The sequence below is a fragment of the Pantherophis guttatus genome, chromosome 4 (assembly GCF_059756535.1).
Source record: "Pantherophis guttatus breed Tessera chromosome 4, ASM5975653v1, whole genome shotgun sequence".
Lineage (NCBI taxonomy): Eukaryota > Metazoa > Chordata > Lepidosauria > Squamata > Colubridae > Pantherophis > Pantherophis guttatus.
The window spans coordinates 153,238,798-153,259,532 of NC_142066.1; the positions used below are offsets into that span (position 1 = coordinate 153,238,798).

At 43.6% G+C, this 20,735-nt stretch overlaps 1 protein-coding gene across 3 annotated transcripts in view; it reads left to right on the forward strand.

The window, feature by feature from the left end:
* Positions 1-395: 395 nt before the first annotated feature.
* Positions 396-20,735, forward strand: part of XIRP1 (xin actin binding repeat containing 1) — a 41,994-nt gene continuing 21,654 nt past the window's right edge. The window contains exon 1 of one of the 3 annotated variants that reach the window (XM_034401735.3): positions 396-654. The gene's annotated coding sequence lies outside the window, so the exon portion shown is untranslated. The remainder of the gene's footprint in view (positions 655-20,735) is intronic. The other 2 variants (XM_034401734.3, XM_034401736.2) reach the window with 2 other exon arrangements.

The window sequence follows — 20,735 nt, forward strand, 5'->3', positions numbered from 1 at the left end:
GAGAAACGTAAGAAGGTGAGTAGATTCAGATAGACAGAAATAGAAAAGTATGAATACAGATATGATACACCCACCATTCAGCATTATGTGTCAATGGGATGAACTGGAGAAGCCCAAGGATTTTCATGGAATAGGAGACGGGCCCGTTATTAGCTTTTTAGATCACATCATGGCAACGTCATCCAACAATCACAGTGTGTCACCATGACCCTGAATCCTTCTGAAGTGACTCAGGTTTTCTTTCCCTTGACTGACTACTTTGAAATTTGGCCTCTTTCCCTTTGGGGCTTTCACATGACTTAATTTTCGGGGTATTGCAAGCTTCCTGGGTGGGCTGCTACTCCTGGTATCTCCAAAATGTGTTCTCCTTTTTCCCATCAAGGTTACAAGGAGCTATGATTGACTCAGCCCGGTGAAATAGCAACTTGGTTATCCTCTAAAAATAGACCACATTTTTCATTCTCCCAACATAGCTCAGGGCTCCCAGATATAATCCGCTTGCAAGGGGCCAGCAACAGATTTGAGCCAGGCTGAAGATATAGAAGAGTGGAGCAGGACTCCTCTTTAGAGAGACACTGAGAACAAGACCGTCAGACGATCCAGGTTGGGATTTGGGACTAAGCGACTCCGTTCCAGATTTCTGGGTCCCCTCTTGTAAGTCAATTTTCAGGGTGCGATGATGGAAAGGGGGTGGTTAAATGGGAGCCAGATTTTTTTTTTTTTAAAAAAAAAACTTCTTAGTATAGGCAGTCCTCGATTTACGACCACAATTTATTTATTTATTTATTGGTTCAATTTATATGCCGCCCTTCTCCAGAGACTCAGGGCAGCTTACAATGCTTTAAGCAATAGCCTTCATACTTTCGTATATACCTGCTTAGTAGGGCTTTCGGGACACCCCAAGCGGTGTTCTTTTTTATACAAAGTCAGCTTATTGCCCCCACAATCCGGGTCCTCATTTTACCTACCTCGAAAGGATGGAAGGCTGAGTCAACCTTGAGCCTGGTGAGATTTGAACTTGCAGTAATTGCAGGCAGCTGGTGTTACTTAACAGCACTTTAGTCTATTCTGGGCCAGCAGATTTTGTCTCAATTGAGTCTCAAAATTCTGTTAGGTGAGACATTTGTTAAGTGAGCGTTGCCCCCTTTTTACGACCTGTCTTGCCAGAGTTGTTAAGTGAATCACTGCAGCTGCTAAATCAGTAACATTTCTGTTAAGTGAATCTAGCTTCCCGTTGACTTTGCTTGTCAAACGGTCGCAAAAGGGGATCACATGACACCCTGTGACACTGCAGCCGTCATAATTTTGAGTCAGTTGCCAAGCCTCTGAATTTTGATCATGTGACCATGGAGATGCCGCAGCAGTCATAAGTTTGAAAAGCCGTCATAAGTCACATTTTTCAGTGGCGTTGTAACTTTGAACGGTCTCTAAGTTGTAAGTCGAGGACTATCTGTACTGAACTGCATGCTCGCTGAGCCAAATCAAAGCTAGGGTTGTGGATTGTTGAAAAATCTCACTTTGTAATGCTGGCTTAAGATATTCAATCTTCCAATTGTTGAACTATAATGAGAATTTGATGGACATGCATGAAATATCCTTTGGCGTCAACGGTCCCAATGAAGTGAGCTCAGCTCTCTTCCAGGCTATAACTCAACTTTGCCATCCAGATGTTAAAAGATCCATTATGGCTTTGAAGCAATTGGTATGAACTGGTTGTGAGTTGTAGACAGGTAGTTCTCAACTTACGACTAAAATTGGGACTTGTATTTTCAATCTTAAAACAAACTGGTTGTAAAGTGAGTCACGTCCTAATTTACAACCTTTTTTTTGTTGTTGAATGAATCACTGCAACTGTTAACTGAATCATGCAATCTTTAAACAAACTTGGCTTTCCCCATTGACTTCGCTTGTCAGAAGCAAACTGGGTAGATCATAAACAGGGATCCACATGATGCAACCATCATAAATACATGTAGCTTGGCAATCACCTGAATTTTAAACCTGTGACCTTTGAAACTCTGCGACGGTTGTACATGCGAGGACTGGTCAAAACTCACTTCTTTTAGTGCATTTGTTAACTTCCAAATTCAAATTCAGAATAGAGCTGGAAGGGCCTTTGGAGGTCTTCTAGTCCAGCCCCCTGATCAAGTAGGTACAGATCCTATACCATTCCAGAGAAGTGGCTGTCCAGTCTCTTCTTAAACACCTCCAGTGATGGAACCAGTGGTGGGCTGCAACTGGTTTAACAACTGTTTCTGTGAGCGCACATGCAGGCTTCACGCGTGTGCACGCCTAACGCGCTTACGCGCAGCGTTCAAAATACAGCAATTTGAAGCTCAGCTGCTTCCCTTCTAAGGTAGCCCCGGTAAGTAGAACAGCAGAGGTGTGGAAATCAGCTGTGCCGCATGAGTCAGCTGAGCCAGAAAGAAGGAAATATAGGACAAGATAGGGCAGGAACAGGTGGGCTGGGCCAGCTGATCGTCAGAAGTACCGGTTCACCCAAACCGGTCTGAACCAGCAGCAGCCTACTACTGGATGGAATACCCACAATTTCTCGAGGCAAGCTGTTCCACTGGTTAATTGTTCTCACTGTTAGGAAGTTTCTCCTTCATTCCAGGTTGCTTTTCTTCTTGATTAGTTTCTTCTTCGATTAGTTGGTTAGTCCTTGATTACTGTATTTTTCAGAGTATAAGATGCACCTTTTTCCCCAAAAAAAGAGGGTGAAAATCTGGGAGCGTCTTATACTCCAAATGTAGCCCCGCCCAGCTTCTCAAACGGAGGTTTCAGAGGCTGAAAAAAGCATCAGAAACGAAGCTTCAGAAAAGAAGCCCTCAAACAGAGCTTCAGAGGCTTTTTTTCCGAAGCTGATTCGGAGGCTTTCAGAGGCAGAAAAAAAAAGCAAGGCACAGAGCTCACAACCAAGGAATCTATTGCTAAAATTCATTTCTGGGAACAGCTGATTGGGGGTATTCCGGGAGGCCGATCCACCCGCCAATCAGCTTTTTTCTTATTTTCCTCCCCCAAAAATAAGGTGCGTCTTATACTCCGGTGCATCTTATACTCCGAAAAATACGGTAGCCTTTGATTAGTTGATTAGAAGAATTAGTTTCCATCCTTCGAATGGTTGCTAAACAAATGGTTGTAAGTCAAGGACTACCTGTATCCTGCTTTCAAACTGGAGCTCCAGGCATCATACATAGCAGTTCCTTCTCCATTTCCACCCCCATATTATAACCCAGTCAGATCTCAGTTGAAAGAAAGACCAACTCGCCCTACACAGATACATGAGGACAGCCTTAATCGTCCGACAACTTGCGTGGATGAACTTTTCCTGAACTGTCTATAAGTTGAGTTACGGGCAAGTGGATTTCTCTTCTTGTTGATTTGAATCACTTAGTTGCTCACTCAAGCAGCTTCCTCCGTCGAAGCAAACTGGTTAGTCAGAGAGTTGTCGGAATGTACCCATTTCACATATTTATGGCAAGAGGTCGATGCAGATTCTCAGCCATCCATATAGAGCAGGGGTGTCAAACTCGATTTCATTGAGGGCTACATCGGGATTGTGCTTGACCCCGGGGGGGGGCAGGGGAACGTGTCCAGGGGGGCATGGCCAGCTCGGCATCACTTGTGTTGGGGGCACCTGTGGTGGCCGGAGTGCTCCACCAGTGAAAACAGGCTCCCGAGCGCCATTTCTGGTTTGCAACGGCCTCCTGCAACTCTCTGTCGCGAAAATGGAGCTCAGAGGGGCTGCCCATGGCCCTCACAAGCTCTGTTTTCATTGGCGGAGGCACTGTGGGCCAATCCTTCACTGTTTCCAGGGATGTCCCACAGGCCAGGTCTAAGCACCCTGCGTGCCGGATCCAATCCTTGGGCCTTGAGTTTGACTCCCCTGATAGAGAAGCATCTGTAAGATGATCCCTGGCAATTGGGTTTATTTTCTTATACATATTGCTGCACATTTTGGGGAAGAAATCCTGCGGTTTGGTGGAGGAGCGGTTGAGATATCCCAAAATCTATCTGCCTTGCCAGCTGGCTCTGACTGAGGAAGGTCCTTTGTTGTAGGAGGAGGAATTAGTACATTCCAACAGCTCTCTGCTAACCAACTTGCTCTGAGAACAGTAAAACGTTCCAAATCAGTAAGAAAATAAATCTCATTGCTATGACTCAACTTACAAACAATTCTACCTGGAAGACTTGAGAATCTTCACAGGCATATTTTTTCCTGAACTAGTTTTGTAATGCACACAACTCTTGAACAACTTTTGAGTTTGGTTGTAATCTAAGCAAGGCAGTTGTTAAATGAGTTTTGCCCCCTTTTTACCACAATTGCTAAGTGAAGCACTGCAGTTGTTAAGTTAGTAACATCGTTGTTAAGTGAATCTGGCTTCCCAATGGACTTTGCTTGTCAGAAGGACACACACAAAAGGGGGAATCCGACGACCCCGGGAAAATGCAACTATCATAAAATATGAGTCAGTGGCCAAGTGTCTGAATTTCGATCACACGATTATCGGGATGGTGCAAATGGTCGTAACTGTGAAAAACGGTCAGAAATCACTTTTTTCAATGACATTGTAACTTCAATTGGTCACTAAATAAATGGTTGTATATCGAGGACTACCTGGACTTGGAAAGTGAGATAGTTGGCAAAGTGGAGCATTGCCCCTCACCCTGTAGGCAAGCGAGGGCAACTTTGGCTATCCAAAAGACTCTCCGTTTTTAGCATGTTGAAGGTCGAATTGGGGGAAGTGATGATGCAAAGGAGGTGAGTGATGGAAGCAGGGGTGAAATTCTGGAGGACCAGTAGTGGAAATTTTGAGCAGTTCAGAGAATCAACATATACCACTTCTGGCTGGCCCCAGAGTGGGGTGGGAATGGAGATTTTGCAATATCCTTCCCCCAGGAGTGGGGAGGGAATGGGGATTTTGCAGTATCCTTCCCCTGGAGTCGGGTGGGAATGGAGATTTTGCAATATCCTTCCCCCAGGAGTGGGGAGGGAATGGGGATTTTGCAGTATCCTTCCCCTGGAGTCGGGTGGGAATGGAGATTTTGCAATATCCTTCCCCTGGAGTGGAGTGGGAATGGAGATTTTGCAATATTCTTCCCCCAGGAGTGGGGAGGGAATGGGGATTTTGCAGTATCCTTCCCCTGGAGTCGGGTGGGAATGGAGATTTTGCAATATCCTTCCCCTGGAGTGGAGTGGGAATGGAGATTTTGCAATATCCTTCCCCTGGAGTGGGGTGGGAATGGAGATTTTGCAATATCCTTTCCCTGGAGTGGGGAGGGAATGGGGATTTTGCAGTACTCTTTCCCTGCCACGCCCACTAAGCCACACCCACCAAGCCACACCACACCACACCATGCCCACCAAGCCACGCCCACAGAACCAGTAGTAAAACAATTTGCATTTCACCACCGGATGGAAGGCAAGGGAGGGCTGGTCTGGTTGTTTTTCCCAGCTGGGGGGGTTGATAGGCTCCCCCCCACCCACCCCACATGATTTGTGATTTCTGGTCTTAAAAATTGCTGAAACTCTTCTGTGGATTTTCAGAGGCATATCTGGGAGTGACTTCCAAGTGACAGAAGTCACCAAAACATTATAGGAATGAAAGGCTAAAATATGGAATTGAAATTTATATTGTGGCTCCCCGCCCCATTGTTTCTCCTTTAACATTGAAATAACAGGCTGAAAAAGTTTAAGAGTTTAGCATTTCTGGAACAACCATTCTGGTAAAAAGATTGGAATTCTGAGACTGGAATTTAAGATCAGATTTTTTCCCCCCTCTGTTTCAGTTAATCAATAGTTGCTTGCTTGTCTATGGAGTTTCTTATCTCAAGAAGTGCGGCTGAGATTAAACAGAACATCCTTCCAGGGGCATGAAAATATTTTCAAATATATTTGAGACTAACCCAGTTTTATAGCATTTGTTTCTTTGAAAAAAAGAAATTGAAAATATTGTTATCTAGGAAATTCTAGGATCTTCTATCCAATGTGGAGCCAGGTTTACAAATTTAAACCTACAGATTAATTTTAAATACAAATTGTCCTTAACTTAAGACCACAACTGAGCCCAAAATTTCTGTTGCTAAGAAAACATGACTGTTAAGTAAGTTCCCCCAATTTTATGACTTTTCTTGTAGCAGTTGTTAAGTGAATCGCTTCAATTGTTACGTTAGTAATATGGTTGTTAAGTGAATCTGGCTCTCCTCATTGATTTTACTTTTCAGAAGGTCACAACAGGTGATCACAAGATCCTGGGACAGTGCAACGTCATAAATATGAGTCAGTTGCCAAATATCTGAATTTTGACACATGACCATGGGGATGCTGCAATGGTCTTCTTAAGTGTGAAAAATAGTCATTTTTTTTCAGTGCTGTTGTAACTTCAAATGGTTACTAAACAAATAGTTATAAATCGAGTACTATCTGTATATGTGAAGATTGGAGTTTCTTGGCACAACTTCAGAATCCAAAGAGCAGTGGGGAATTTTTGTTCTTTTGTAAGCCAATCCTTGTGGGCGACTTGAGTTTGTTGTATAAAAACAAGAGTCTCTTGTATATTAATTGGAATATTTTTCAAAAAAAATTGTTTCAGTGTGGTTCCATGATGATGATGATTATTCTTTATTACAGGAACTGTATTATTGGAACTGTGGGGGGGGTTTGCTTGCCTTGAGGGCAGCTATTTTAAACATTTTGAAACTTATCGATCAAGAGAGGCAGTTATTTACCACTTTGCTTGGATCAAATGATGATATTTAGCCACATTCTAAATGTAAGATCGGGATGCGGTGGCTCAGTGGCTAAGACGCTCAGCTTGTCGATCGAAAAGTCGGCAGTTCAGCGGTTCGAATCCCTAGTGCCACGTAACAGGATAAGCTCCCCTTACTTGTCCCAGCTTCTGCCAACCTAACAGTTCGAAAGCAGGTAAAAAATGCAAGTAGAAAAATAGGGACCACCTTTGGTGGGAAGGGAACAGCGTTCCATATGCCTTTGGCGTTGAGTCATGCCAGCCAGAGGACCACAGAGATATCTCTGGACAGCGCTGGCTCTTCGGCTTTGAAACGGAGATGAGCACCGCCCCCTAGAGTCGGGAACGACTAGCACATACGTGCGAGGGGAACCTTTACCTTTACCTTAAATGTAAGATCAATTGTGCACCATAAAAGATAGCAAGATTACAGATAATCCGTGACTGGTAATCATTCATTTAATGATTATTCGTAGTTAGAAAGGTGCTGAAAAAAAGTGATTCATGGCTGTCTTTCACATTTAAGACCACTGCAGCATCCCCAGAGTTACGTGATCAAAATTCAGACACTTTACCTTGGCTCTTATTTATGACGGTTGCAGGATAACCAGGGATCATGTGGATCCCCTTTTGCGAACTTCTAATAAGCAAAGCCAATGGAGAAGTCAGAATCACTTAAAAACCATGTCACTAGCTTAACAATTTTAGTGATTCACTTAACAACTCTGGCAAGAAAGGTCATAAAATCAATCAAAACTACTTAACAACTGTCTCACTTAGCACCAGAAATGTTGGGCTCAATTGTGGTCGAGGACTACCTATATTGAGAAAATCAATAATTGAATTAAATGAATGCAAAGGATAGTTTTCTGAAAGAAAGAACTGCCCTTTATAATAAAGAATGTACACTCTGGTTACTGTATGTTTAATATATATAAAACATATAACAGTTTGAGGGCCTATGGAAGTCATTTGTGCCCCCACCTGTCCTTTGAGGTGGCCATTCCTTGAGTTTGCATTCATTCTTTTGCTATTCCAAAAAGTTGGAGCGCTCAAAGAAGTCCTTGGGAATGAAGCCCCCCCACGAGTGGCCCTCACTCATCACCAGCTGCCCGCTGAAAGACAGTATCCTTCCCCCTACTCCAAATGCCAGAAGCAGCTGTCGTTGGCAGAGCCACCCTTGAATTTTTGAGTCAGAAATAGAAGGGCTGTGTTATTTCAAACTTGCTCTTATTCTCCTTGGGTCAAAGATAACTTGCCCAAGGAAAATGCCTCAAATACAAACTGCATTTCGGAAGTTTAAAAGGACATCACTTCCTCCTGATGCCAAAATTATGGCATCAGGAGGCAAAACTCAACTAGATGGCAAAATTCAACTATATTTCAGATCCAGGAATTCATTTTAATTTTTCTTTTCTCAAAGGCATGAGGTTCTTTTGATCCCAAATATCAGAGAAGGTTGTTTTGACTTCAGCTCCCTCCAGGCTCTTCTCAACTTCAAATGCAAAACCAAAATTTCACTCATTGCAAAGTCCGTTGTAGATGGAGTCCGAGATTAAATGACCTCCCAAATGCAGAATGGATTTAATCCTCCCTTCGGATTTGTTCAGCCTGGCAATCCTGGTTTTTTTATTGCCCTGATCAAACATTTCCTGATTTGGGTGCACAATTTTCCTGCTTGATCAATTCCTCTCACATAAAATGATAAAAATTGATTTGTCGGATGGTTAAGTCTATATTTATCCACTGCTATTTGGGAGGTCCCTGCTGTAGCCGAATGAGGAATGGAGCTAAAACCAAGATAAGCATCTTGGTTTCTCTCCAAATGTAGCATTGCAGGAAATAAGATTGAAAAAGAGTTTGATTGAAAACAATGATTCAAAAAACAAAAAACAAAAAAACAGAAAACCTTGGGCCAAATGCCTTTTCACATTGAAAAATTTGCAAAAATAGACATAAAAAAGATACATTGCTAAAATTTATAGGTGGTCTCAATATTTGCTATGGATACGTAACGTGTACATGCCTTGTTGCAATTGGGATTGCTGAATCAGGTAGTCCTTGATTTACAACCACTGGTGGGTTTCAAAATTTTTTACTACCGGTTCTGTGGGTGTGGCTTGGTGGGCGTGGCAGGGGAAGATTACTATAAAATCTCCATTCCCTCCCCAATCCAGAGGAAGATTACTGCAAAATCCCCATTTCCTCCCGATCAGCTGGGATTTGGGAGGCAGAGAATAGATGGGGGTGGGGCCAGCCAGAGGTGGTATTTACCGGTTCTCTGAACTACTCAAAATTTCTGCTACCGGTTCTCCAGAACTGGTCAGAACCTGCTGAAACCCACCTCTGTTTCCAACCATTCATTGAGTGACCATTCGACGTTAAAATGCCACTGAAAAAAGTGACTTGTGACTTATCCTCACACTTACAGCCATCGCAGCATCCATAGAGTCATGTGATCAAAATTTGAGCATTTGGCAGCACCTATTTATGACGGCTGCAGCATCCCAGGGTCATGTGATCCGCATTTGTGACTTTCCAGCTGGCTTCTAAAAAACAGTCAATAGCGCAAGCCAAATTTGCTTACTGACCACATGATTCTCTTAACAACTGTACTGAATTGCTTAACTACCTTGGCAAAAAAAAGAAAAGCCATAAAATCAGGTGTGACTCACTTAACAACTGAAATGTTGATCCCAATTGCTGTCATATGTTGAGGACTACCTGTACAGTCATGAACCAGGAATTGCTAAGCTCCTACTCCTCATTATGGGATGCTGCAGCACGCAAACACAATTGGCACTGGGAACTTCCATTACAAAGCGGGGCAATTGTTAAGAGAGTTGTGTCTTATTTTATTACTTTTCTTGCTGCAGTTGTTAAGTGAATCTGGCTTCCCCCTTCTGCTTGTCATAAGCTCCCTGGGAATTTGCAATCACATAACCCTGGGATGCCGCAACAATCATATATATAGATGCCAGTTGCCGAGTGCCTGGATTTTGATAAAGGTGCATAAAGGTGCAATGGTTTTAAGTCAGTTGCTTTGGGTAGTGAGATGGGCAGCCTATAAATTTAATCAATAAATAAAATAAATGGGAGGACCAGTAGTAAATCACTCTTTAGTGCCGTCATAACCTTGAGTGCAGGGGTGAAATGTAAAATTTGTTACTACCGGTTCTGTGGGCGTGGCTTGATGGGGGGGGTGTAATGTGACTGGGTGGGCGTGGCCAACTTTTTTTTTTTTTAACTTTTCAAAGCATTTTTTCTAATGCTTTGAAAAGCCTCTGCCGATCAGGCAACTCAGCTGGGATCATCAGAGAGACTTTTTAAAAAATACCTCTGCTGATCAGGCAACTCAGCTGGGATCGTCAGAGACTTTTCAAAGCATTTTTTTTACCACCTCTTCGGCTACGTGGTTGCAGAAAAAAATGCTTTAAAAGCCTCTGAGGATCCCAGCTGAGCCGTGTGATCATCAAAGACTTTTTTTTTAAACTTTTAAAAGCATTTTTTCGTCGGAAGAGGTTGTAGAAAAAATGCTTTTAAAAGTAAAAAAAAAAAAAGCCTCTGATGATCGTGCGGCTCAGCTGGGCATAATGGGTGGGGTGGAGGTGGGGCGCAGGGATTTTTGCTACCGGTTCTTCTAACCACCCGCCGCTATCACTACCGGATCGGGTAGGGTGATCCGGTCTGAACCGGGAGCATTTCACCCCTGTTTGAGTGGTTGTTAAAGGAATGGTTGTAAGTCAGGGACTACTTGTATAGGAATCACCCATAGGACTATAGATGAGATAGATCATGCCTGAGCAGGGGGTTGGACTAGAAGACCTCCAATGTCCCTTCCAACTCTGTTATTCTGTCATTTAGAGCTATGCAGCTACACATCAACATGCAAAGCTCCTTTATTCCAAAGATCGGAAAAGAACAAAGAGCACAGAGTAACAGATTTGGGAGGGGAGTTCATCATCCAGACAAATAGCTGTCCAGTCACCCACAAGTTCTGAAGGCAAGTGTGTTCCACTGGTTGATTGTTCTCACCATTTGGAAATTCTCTTTAATTAAGTCCAAACCTTGCATTCGAATTGTACTTGAACCCATGGCCTCCAAGCAGGGTGGATTTGATTCAAATCGAGTTGATTTAAATCACAATTTAAATCACAATTTAAATCACTAGTAAAAAGGCTTGATTTAAATCAACTCAATTTAAATCATAATTTTTAAAGAGCAACTGTCATCTCTGCTACTCCTTTGACCCACTGTTGACTCACCGATAGTCCCAGTGTTGCAGAATATACAGCCTCATGCTACATAACTAAGCTCCATTTCATGCTGAATAAACTAAATTATTTATGTATCTTAAATAGAAAACTATCTTACCATAGATTTTTACCCCCAAAGTTTTTTATTAAAATAAATTCAATAAAAATCAAAAAAATCCAATTTAAATAAAAAAAATCCGATTTAAATTTTAAAAATATGATTTTTTTGATTTTTTTAAAAAAATCATTGATTTTTATCCACCCTGCCTCCAAGGGAGTTGGACCTGCGATGTCCCAAAAACTGAGTCTCAATCAAAGGCTGGGCTGGGAAGAGAATTCCCAAAGCTGCTATTTCAAAAGCGCTGAAAGGGAACACCTGGTGGAAAAAGCTGGTTGAGATCATCATTGGAGGCTTTTAAAAAGAGAGAGACTACTAGACAACTATTTGTCTGAAATTGATCGGGGGGCTGGACTAGAAGCCCTCCAAGGCCCTTTTCCAACTCGGTTATTCTATATTCTATGAGATGTTTCAATTCGACCCGTCTCTTTTCTACCAGCCTGTAATTTTTTGCCATCTGTTCCGAGCCATGACTGGTGGTCAGGAAAAGGCGAGGACTTGCTGGACCAGGAATGTAGACAGGATTAGGGCTTGGAAGCTGCGAACAATAGCCAACTTGCGTGCAGAAGGGACAGGATGGGAAAAAGGCAATTGAGCTTATAGTCCTTAAATGAATGGGGCCTGCAGACAGACAGCCCTCTCCCCACCTCCCTTCGGCTGCCACATTGGCTTCTCCTCCAGCTATTATTACTGCTTATCCATCTATGAGAAGTCAACAACACCAGGCGCATAAACGGCGCCAGCAGTCAGTGGGTCTGTGTCGGGCTCAAATTATCCACCAGGCAAGCAACGGCAGAGGGATTAAGGGACAGGCCACACAAGTGAATTCCTTAACTTCCAGCAACAGATTCCCCAGGCCATTTAAAGACCGGGATGGTGCTGGAAGGGTCATCGGTCAAGAGGCCAGCATGCCTTGTGGCAAGGGCAGAGCCGAGTTAGTTGCTAAAGATCTAGTTCGTCTGAAGAGCGGGCACAACTGGACGAATCAGTGCTGGTTCTGTTTTCCAACTTGTGCGTGAACTTCAAGGCCATCTTGAAATAAGTCAGCCCTTCGAGATAGATCACAGTAGGAACTAAAGTCACAGGTAGTCTTTGACACTACAATGCTCTCTACATGGGGCTCCCCTTGAGGAGCACCCGGAGGCTCCAGCTGGTCCAGAATGCAGCCGCGCGGGTTACTATGGGGGCGACATGGCGCTCCCGTGTAACACCTCTCCTGCGCGAGCTGCACTGGCTCCCGGTGGTCTTCCGGGTGCACTTCAATGTATTGGTTCTCATCTTTAAAGCGCTCCATGGTTTAGGGCCCGGGTATTTACGAGACCACCTTCTGCCACCGATTACCTCCCACCGGCCAATTCGCTCCCACAGAGAGGGTCTCCTCAGGGTGCCGTCGGCCAAGCAATGTCGACTGACGACCCCCAGGGGGAGAGCCTTCTCTGTGGGGGCACCCGCCCTCTGGAACGAGCTACCCCCAGGAATACGACTGATCCCGGACCTCCGTACTTTCCGTTGAGCTTTGAAGACCTTCCTATTTCAGCAAGCTGGGCTGGCTTGAAATTTTAATGGGTTATTTTATGGCCAAAGGGTTTTAAATTTTGGGAAGCCAATTTGATTTAATTCTGTTTTAATTCATCTTAATTTTTATATTGTATGTATTTTAATCTTGGCTGTTCACCGCCCTGAGTCCTTCGGAAGAAGGGCAGTATACAAATTTAATAAACCTAAACCTAAATCTAAACTTGGCAACCACAAATGTCCAAAAAGACACCACTTTCACACCAGAAGAACTAAGGGCGAATCAGGCTGGTTGGCCAGGATGGAATGAGCAGAAGGACATTGTGGGAACATGGCACCAAGAAAGACGTTAAGAGACCATGCAGAGGAGAGGTGGAAGTGACAGATGCAGTGGGAAAAGGCATCTAGTGTCCCTCACCCATCTTGAGTCAGTAGAGACTGGTATGCTTGTGCCAACCTCATTGCTGGCTCCTCTCCTGCCTCTGTTGTCCCTTTTCCCTGCCCCTGCCCTCCCCACTCTCCAGGATAATGGGGGACAAAGCCTGAAGAGTTGGGGATGAGGTAAACACCAACATAGAATACAGAAGAACAAAGAAGTTGCCAAGCTGAATTTGTGCCAACAGGGGAAAAGACTATCTTTGGGATAATCATGACCTGGATGACTGAGAATCTCCATTGACATTCCTTAAGTTGTCTCATCCAATTCATTTGTTCAATAAACAATGTTCTTGGCACAAATCCCTCTTTTGGCAAAACTCCTGAAAAAGCAATGTTAGAACAATTAACCAGTGGAACAACTTGCCTCCAATAGTTGTAAATGCTCCAACACTGGAAGTTTTTGAGAAGAGATTGGATAACCATTTGTCTGAAATTGTATAGGGCAGGAGATCGGACAAGAAGACTTCCAATGTCCTTTCCAACTCTGTTATTTTTTTTATTTTATTTTTTAAAATTTGATTTCTATGCCGCTCTTCTCCAGAGACTCAGGGCGGCTTACAATGCGTTAAGCAATAGCCTTCATACTTTTGTATATTTATACAAAGTCAGCTTATTGCCCCCACAAACTGGGTCCTCAATTTACCTACCTTAGAAAGGATGGAAGGCTGAGTCAACCTTGAACCTGGGGAGATTCGAACTTGCAGTAATTGCAGGCAGCTGAATGTTAATAACAGGCTATTAGCCAGCTGCACCACCAGGGCCCTGTTATATTGTGTATATTCTATTCTATTCAATATTTTCAGCCTCGGAAACGTTCAAATGTATGGATTTCAACTCCTAGATTTGGGATAACATACCACAGTCTTACGATCTACAAGAGGAATGGAGATCAAAATGGGCAAACTTTCGTAACCACACAACCAAACAGATCATGTAAATCCAACAAAACCACTGGCAGGAATGCAGCTGCCCCGAAAAATATGGAGACACCTCAATAGAAACAGTACTGGCCATGCCAGAACTAAGGCAAAGCTCTTTTAAGTGGGGAATGGCTGAGAGCTCACGATGCGACTGTGATACTCCGGAACAAACTATAACACTTATAGATGGAGAATGTCTTCTCAGGAATTTTAAGGCACCTGGGATGACCTCATCATAGCCGCACCACAAGCAGTTAGATGGTTAGCTTCTTTAGATGTTGAATTATGACCTCTATTCTATTGCAACTCAATGGTTCCCTATTATGGCAATTTTATAATGGTTTTACCCTAATTTAATATTTTAAGTTGTCTATTGTATTTCTGTTTGTATGTATAACATGTTGATTAGTGTTGTGCATCAGTAATTGCATGACCTCTGTAGATGCCAATAAAATAAAATAAAAACCTCCCAGAATTAGCCAGCTAATGTCATGGACTTCAATTCCCAGAAGTCCCCAACCAACATGCTAGCTGAGGAATTCTGGGAGTTGAAGTCCCACCCATTTTAAAGTTGCTAAGGTTGAGAAAACGATCTCAAAGGAGTTTTGATGAGGTTGCTGGAATTCCTCAACTAGACTTTTCTTGGTTTTGTTTTTTCTTTGAAAACATTTTGCTTCTCATCCAAGAAGCTTCTTCAGTTCTAACTGAAGGGTAAAAATTCAGTCAGTTAAAACTGAAGGAGCTTCTTGGATGAGAACTGAAGCATTTCAAAGGGGGATGGGGGTTGGGAATAATTACGGTTGCCTTTTGAAAAAACACCTTTGAGGCAACTATGACCCAGATGACTGAGAATCTCCATAGACATGCAGGATGCATATGCCTGTAGCAACGATAAAGATGGAGTGAAGCATTTAGAACTCAGATGGTTTTAAGCAGTGGTGAAATCCAAATTTTTTTATTACTGGTTCTGTGGGTGTGATTTGGTAGGCGAGGCAGGGGAAGCATACTGCAAAATATTTCATCAAGCTGGCCTGACCTAAATCTTTCCCCTTTTTAAATGGAAAATTTAAATTTGGTTTTAAATTATTAGGGTTTTAAATTTGTTCAGCCAAATTATTTAATTTGTTTTATCTTATTTTAAATTTTGTATTTATATCTTTTATTCTATGGCTGTTCACTGCCCTGAGTCCTTCGGGAGTAGGGCGGTATATAAATTCAATAAAATAAAATAAATAAATAAATAAATAAAATCTCCATTCCCTTCCCGCTCCTGGGGGAAGGATATTGCAAAATCTCCATTCCCTCCCCACTCCTGGGGAAAGGATACTGCAAAATCCCCATTCCCTCCCCACTCCTGGGGGAAGGATACTGCAAAATCCCCATTCCCTCCCCACTCCTGGGGGAAGGATACTGCAAAATCCCCATTCCCTCCCCACTCCTGGGGGAAGGATACTGCAAAATCCCCATTCCCTCCCCACTCCTGGGGGAAGGATACTGCAAAAACCCCATCCCCTCCCCACTCCTGGGGGAAGGATACTGCAAAATCCCCATCCCCTCCCCACTCCTGGGGGAAGGATACTGCAAAATCCCCATTCCCTCCCCACTCCTGGGGGAAGGATACTGCAAAATCCCCATTCCCTCCCCACTCCTGGGGGAAGGATACTGCAAAATCCCCATTCCCTCCCCACTCCTGGGGGAAGGATACTGCAAAATCCCCATTCCCTCCCCACTCCTGGGGGAAGGATATTGCAAAAACCCCATTCCCTCCCCACTCCTGGGGGAAGGATACTGCAAAATCCCCATCCCCTCCCCACTCCTGGGGGAAGGATACTGCAAAATCCCCATTCCCTCCCCACTCCTGGGGGAAGGATACTGCAAAATCCCCATTCCCTCCCCACTCCTGGGGGAAGGATACTGCAAAATCCCCATTCCCTCCCCACTCCTGGGGGAAGGATATTGCAAAATCCCCATTCCCTCCCCACTCCTGGGGAAAGGATACTGCAAAATCCCCATCCCCTCCCCACTCCTGGGGGAAGGATACTGCAAAAACCCCATTCCCTCCCCACTCCTGGGGGAAGGATACTGCAAAATCCCCATTCCCTCCCCACTCCTAGGGGAAGGATACTGCAAAAACCCCATTCCCTCCCCACTCCTGGGGAAAGGATACTGCAAAATCCCCATTCCCTCCCCACTCCTGGGGGAAGGATACTGCAAAATCCCCCTCCCCTCCCCACTCCTGGGGAAAGGATATTGCAAAAACCCCATTCCCTCCCCACTCCTGGGGCCAGCCAGAGGTGTTATTTGCTGGTTCTCCAAACTACTCAAAATTTCCGCTACCGGTTCTCCAGAACCTGTCAGAACCTGCTGGATTTCACCCCTGGTTTTAAGTCATGTGGAAATCCATGACTTCTGAGATCTAAGGGAGAAAGATGTCAAAGGAGGAGGAGGAGGAGGAGGAGGAGGAAGGAGAGGACAAAAAGGGACTTACTCTGTGTTTTGCACCGCATATTTCTACTCTCATGGAATTGGCACTGGGCTGAACACCAAGCTTACAGAGGGACACAATAGAGATTTTGCTTAGGAAAGCATATCTGTTTAGGGCAGAGTATGTCCCTTTTAAAGTGGACGAAAATGCTCTTGGGCACTTCCAGCACTCAGGCGAGTTGGCTGCATCTTTTTCGAAAAGTCCTTTCGGATGATAGCAACTGGGTGAATGCAGCAGCTTGCTTGGGGCAGGAGAAGATGGGCCTGAACAGGTGGGTTGCATTGTTTGAGGCCTGAGTCACCAGCAGCCAAAGTGAGGATGGGGTGGGGGTGGGGGGGTAGAGAAGGGGGGGAGAGTGTCAGAGCTGCCTTTAGAAGGGGTGCATTAAAACAGCATTAATTCAGATGGTTTTGCTTTCTTCTCTCTCTGCTGGTTTCCTTTTCTTAAATCTTGCTGTGTTTTTTGGGGTGGGGGGTGGGAAGAGAAAAGCTGCAAAGGGTGTTACAGAATGGAGATTGCCCCAAAGGTGTTTTTTCAAGAGGCAACTGGACTTCCTTTGCTTTTCTCTGAAGACGTTTCGCTCCTCATCCAAGCAGCTTCTTCATCTCAGAACTGAAGAAGCTTCTTGGATGAGGAGCGAAACGTCTTCAAAGACAAACAAAAAAAGTCCAGTTGCCTCTTGAAAAAGCACCTGAGGGTGTTACAGAATGCACCTGGATGTAAGTAAGAATTCACCCAGATCTAACCGCAAGGTGACAGATATAGAAGAATTTAGGGGAGCAATGGCAAATCATTTGTGTACAAGCTAATGCCTCCTACTAGGGCAGCATTTAACATCCAGCTGCCTGCAATCACTGCGAGTTCAATTCTCACCAGGCTCAAGGTCGACTCAGCCTTCCATCCTTTCTAAGGTGGGTAAAATGAGGACCCGGTTTGTGGGGGCAATAAGCTGACTTTATATAAAATATACAAAAGTATGAAGGCTATTGCTTAGCGCATTGTAAGCCACCCTGAGACTCCGGAGAAGGGCAGCATATAAAAATAATTTTTTTAAAAAAAAAAGTAGATCACAATGGAGACCAACATTGGTGTCACTAAGCATGACAGTTGTTTGGTGAATTGTGCCCCGTTTTACGACTTTTCTTGCCACAGTTTTTAAGTTTATCCCTGCAGGCGTTAGGTTAGTAAGGTGGTTGTTAAGCGAATCTGTCTTCCACGTTTTTCTCAGACGTTTGCAAAAAGTGATTGCACGAGATACGGCAACGGTCCTAAATATGAATCGATTGCCAAGCATCCAAAATTTGATCACATGACCATGGGGATACTGCCAGGGTCAAAAGTGTGGAGAATGGTCATGGGTCACTTTTTTCAGTGGCGTAGCAGCTTTGGACAGTCACTGAATGGACCGTTATAAGTCGAGGACTATGTATATTGCTGCCAGGAAGATATAGATATGTTCGTAGGGTCATCAGGAGTCACATTCAACTCAGGGAAGGCTTCGGCTAGTGAAGACTTTGTCTCCACAATGTTATCTTTAATTCCATTCGCCACCCATTCGCTTCATGTCCTCTTTAATTGTGACAGGATCAAAGTACAGGCAGTCCTCGACTTACGACCACAATTGGGAACAGAGTTTCCATTTGCTAAGGAAGGCAACTGCTTGATGAGTCAGACCTGATTTTACAAACTTTTTTTTGCCATGGCTGTCAAGGGAATTGCAGCAGTTGTTAAGTGAATCCTGCTGTCATTAAGCGAACCCATCTTCCCCCGTCAACTTTGCCTATTAGAAGTTGGCTGGGAAGGTTACAAAGGGTAATCACGTGACTCCAGGATCCGTGCAACCATTGTGAATACATGCCGGTCACATGATCACATAACTCTGGGGAATGCCGTGACGGTTGTAAGTGTGGGAAATGGTCGTGACTTTTCTCAATGCAGTTGTAACTTCGAGCGGTCTCTAAGCGAATGGTTGTAAATTGAGGACTACCTGCAGTATTTTCCATCTTCTGGCATCATCCCAGCTGGCTTTCAGGGGTGAATAATCTCTTCATGAGAAACCAGGAGTACATTAACTAGCAACAGAGGCAAAAAATGCAAAAAAGGGGATTTAATAATGAAGATACCACATGTCACAGCTAATTTTGGGGTGATGTTTTCTATCCCTCCAGCAGTGGTGGTTGCTACCAGTTCGCCCCGGATCAAGCGAACTGGTAGCGGCGGTGGGAGGCTCCGCCCACCTGCCCGGATGCTTCAGTGCATGTGCAGAAGTGTTGCGTGAGCATGCGAATGTGCACGTGCCCACGAGCAAACCGGTAGCAATGGGATTTTAAACTCACTACTGCCCTCCAGGGTCCTTTGGGGAGATGGTGTTGGAGGTGTATACAGTTATTTTCCCTTTGCAGCTAGTCTTTGACTTATTACAGTTCGTTTAGTGACCGTTCAAAGTTACAACGGCACTGGAAAAAGTGACTTATGACCGTTTTTCACAGTTATGACCGTTGCAGCATCCGCAGGGTGACGTGATCATAATTTGGATGCTTGGCAACTGGTTCAAACTTATGACGGTTGCAGTGCCCCGGGGGAGTCAAGTGAACCCCTTTTGTGACTTTCTGACAAGCAAAGTCAATGGGGGAAGCCAGATTCACTTAATGACGGTGTTACTAATTTAACATCTGCAGTGATCCGCTTAACATATGTGGCAAGGAAAGTTGTAAAATGGGACAAACTCAACAAATTTCTCATTTAACAACCTACATTTTGGGCTCCGTTGTGGTCGTAAGTTGAGGACTACCTGTATATTTTTCTCCTGACTCAAGAACGATTTATCCTTTATGAACCATTTACTCAAGAACCACTGTTTATCCCCCTTTCCAATTTAAACCAGACCTGTATGATATTTTTTCAGCCTTCCTGAATGTGTGCATTGCTCAAATTGTGCTACTATCTAGCAGTTGTGTTTGTTTCCATAATTGTGGCTGTGGAAGTGCAGATAAAAGCAACCACACGCAAAAGCCAACTATAGCTATTAGAGATAGGAGGGCAAACAGGATCAGCAAAAATGATTAAATACTTTTTTCTGCCTTGCTTTAGTTCAACATTATCATCCTTCTCTGGCATCTACTTACAAAACTTGTACAGGAGATATATATATATATATATATCACTGTGTGTATATATATATATATATATATATATATATATACTCTGTGTGTGTGTGTGTACACACACACACACACACACACACACACACACACACACACAGTATATAGGCCATATAAGTTTTGTAAGTAGATCCCAGAGAAAGATGATAATATATATTCTCTCTCTCTCTCTCTCTCTCTCTCTCTCTCTCTCTCTCTCTCTATCTATCTATCTATCTATCTATCTATCTATCTATCTATCTCCAGAATTGGATGGTGCCAAAAATGAATCAGCAGGCTGTGTGTGTATGTATATACAGAGTGAGAGACAGAGACAGAGAGAGAGTGAGAGACAGAGACAGAGAGACAGAGACAGAGAGACAGAGAGAGGGAGGGATGCATATATATATGTATGTATGTATAAGAAAATTGATACTGTACCTTTACAGGGAGGATACATAAGACATGGGTGTGGCCTACTGATGACAGCTAACAAGCTAGAAATGGATCTATTTAGGTCTCCCACCTAGCAGTTAGAGCTTGCTAGGTGTCAGAAAGGAAAAAAGCCCAGAACCGAGTAGATGTGATTCTACTGAGCTGGAGCTACAAAAAAACCTTGGCTACGTAGGGAAAACCTGGCTAGAAGAAAAACACACATAAACCCTACGAAGAAGTAAGAAAATTGATATATATATGAGTATATATATATATATATATATTTGTTTATGTAAGTTTTCACGGGTATGTATGTGTGTATAGTTAATATTTCGGGTTTCTTCACGTGTAATTGTGGATATATCCCTAAAAGGGTAGAAGCGACGTTTCGGCAGAATCCCATCTGCCATCATCAGGCTTATGCCAGTAGTCATTTTGCACTAAGTGCAAAATATATATATATATATTCAAATTCTCCCTCTCTCATTTTTTTTCTCAAAATGGGTTCTTAAGTAGCATGGAACTTAGAAAATTCAAAGTCATCTTTGAAAGTCTTACTTCACAGAAAGAACACTATTGATCTCAAGGCAGGAGGTAAATGCTCCCAGTTCAGATTACCCGATCCGGTAGAGATGGCGGTGGGTGGTTCAGAGAACCAGTAGCAAACATCCCTGCC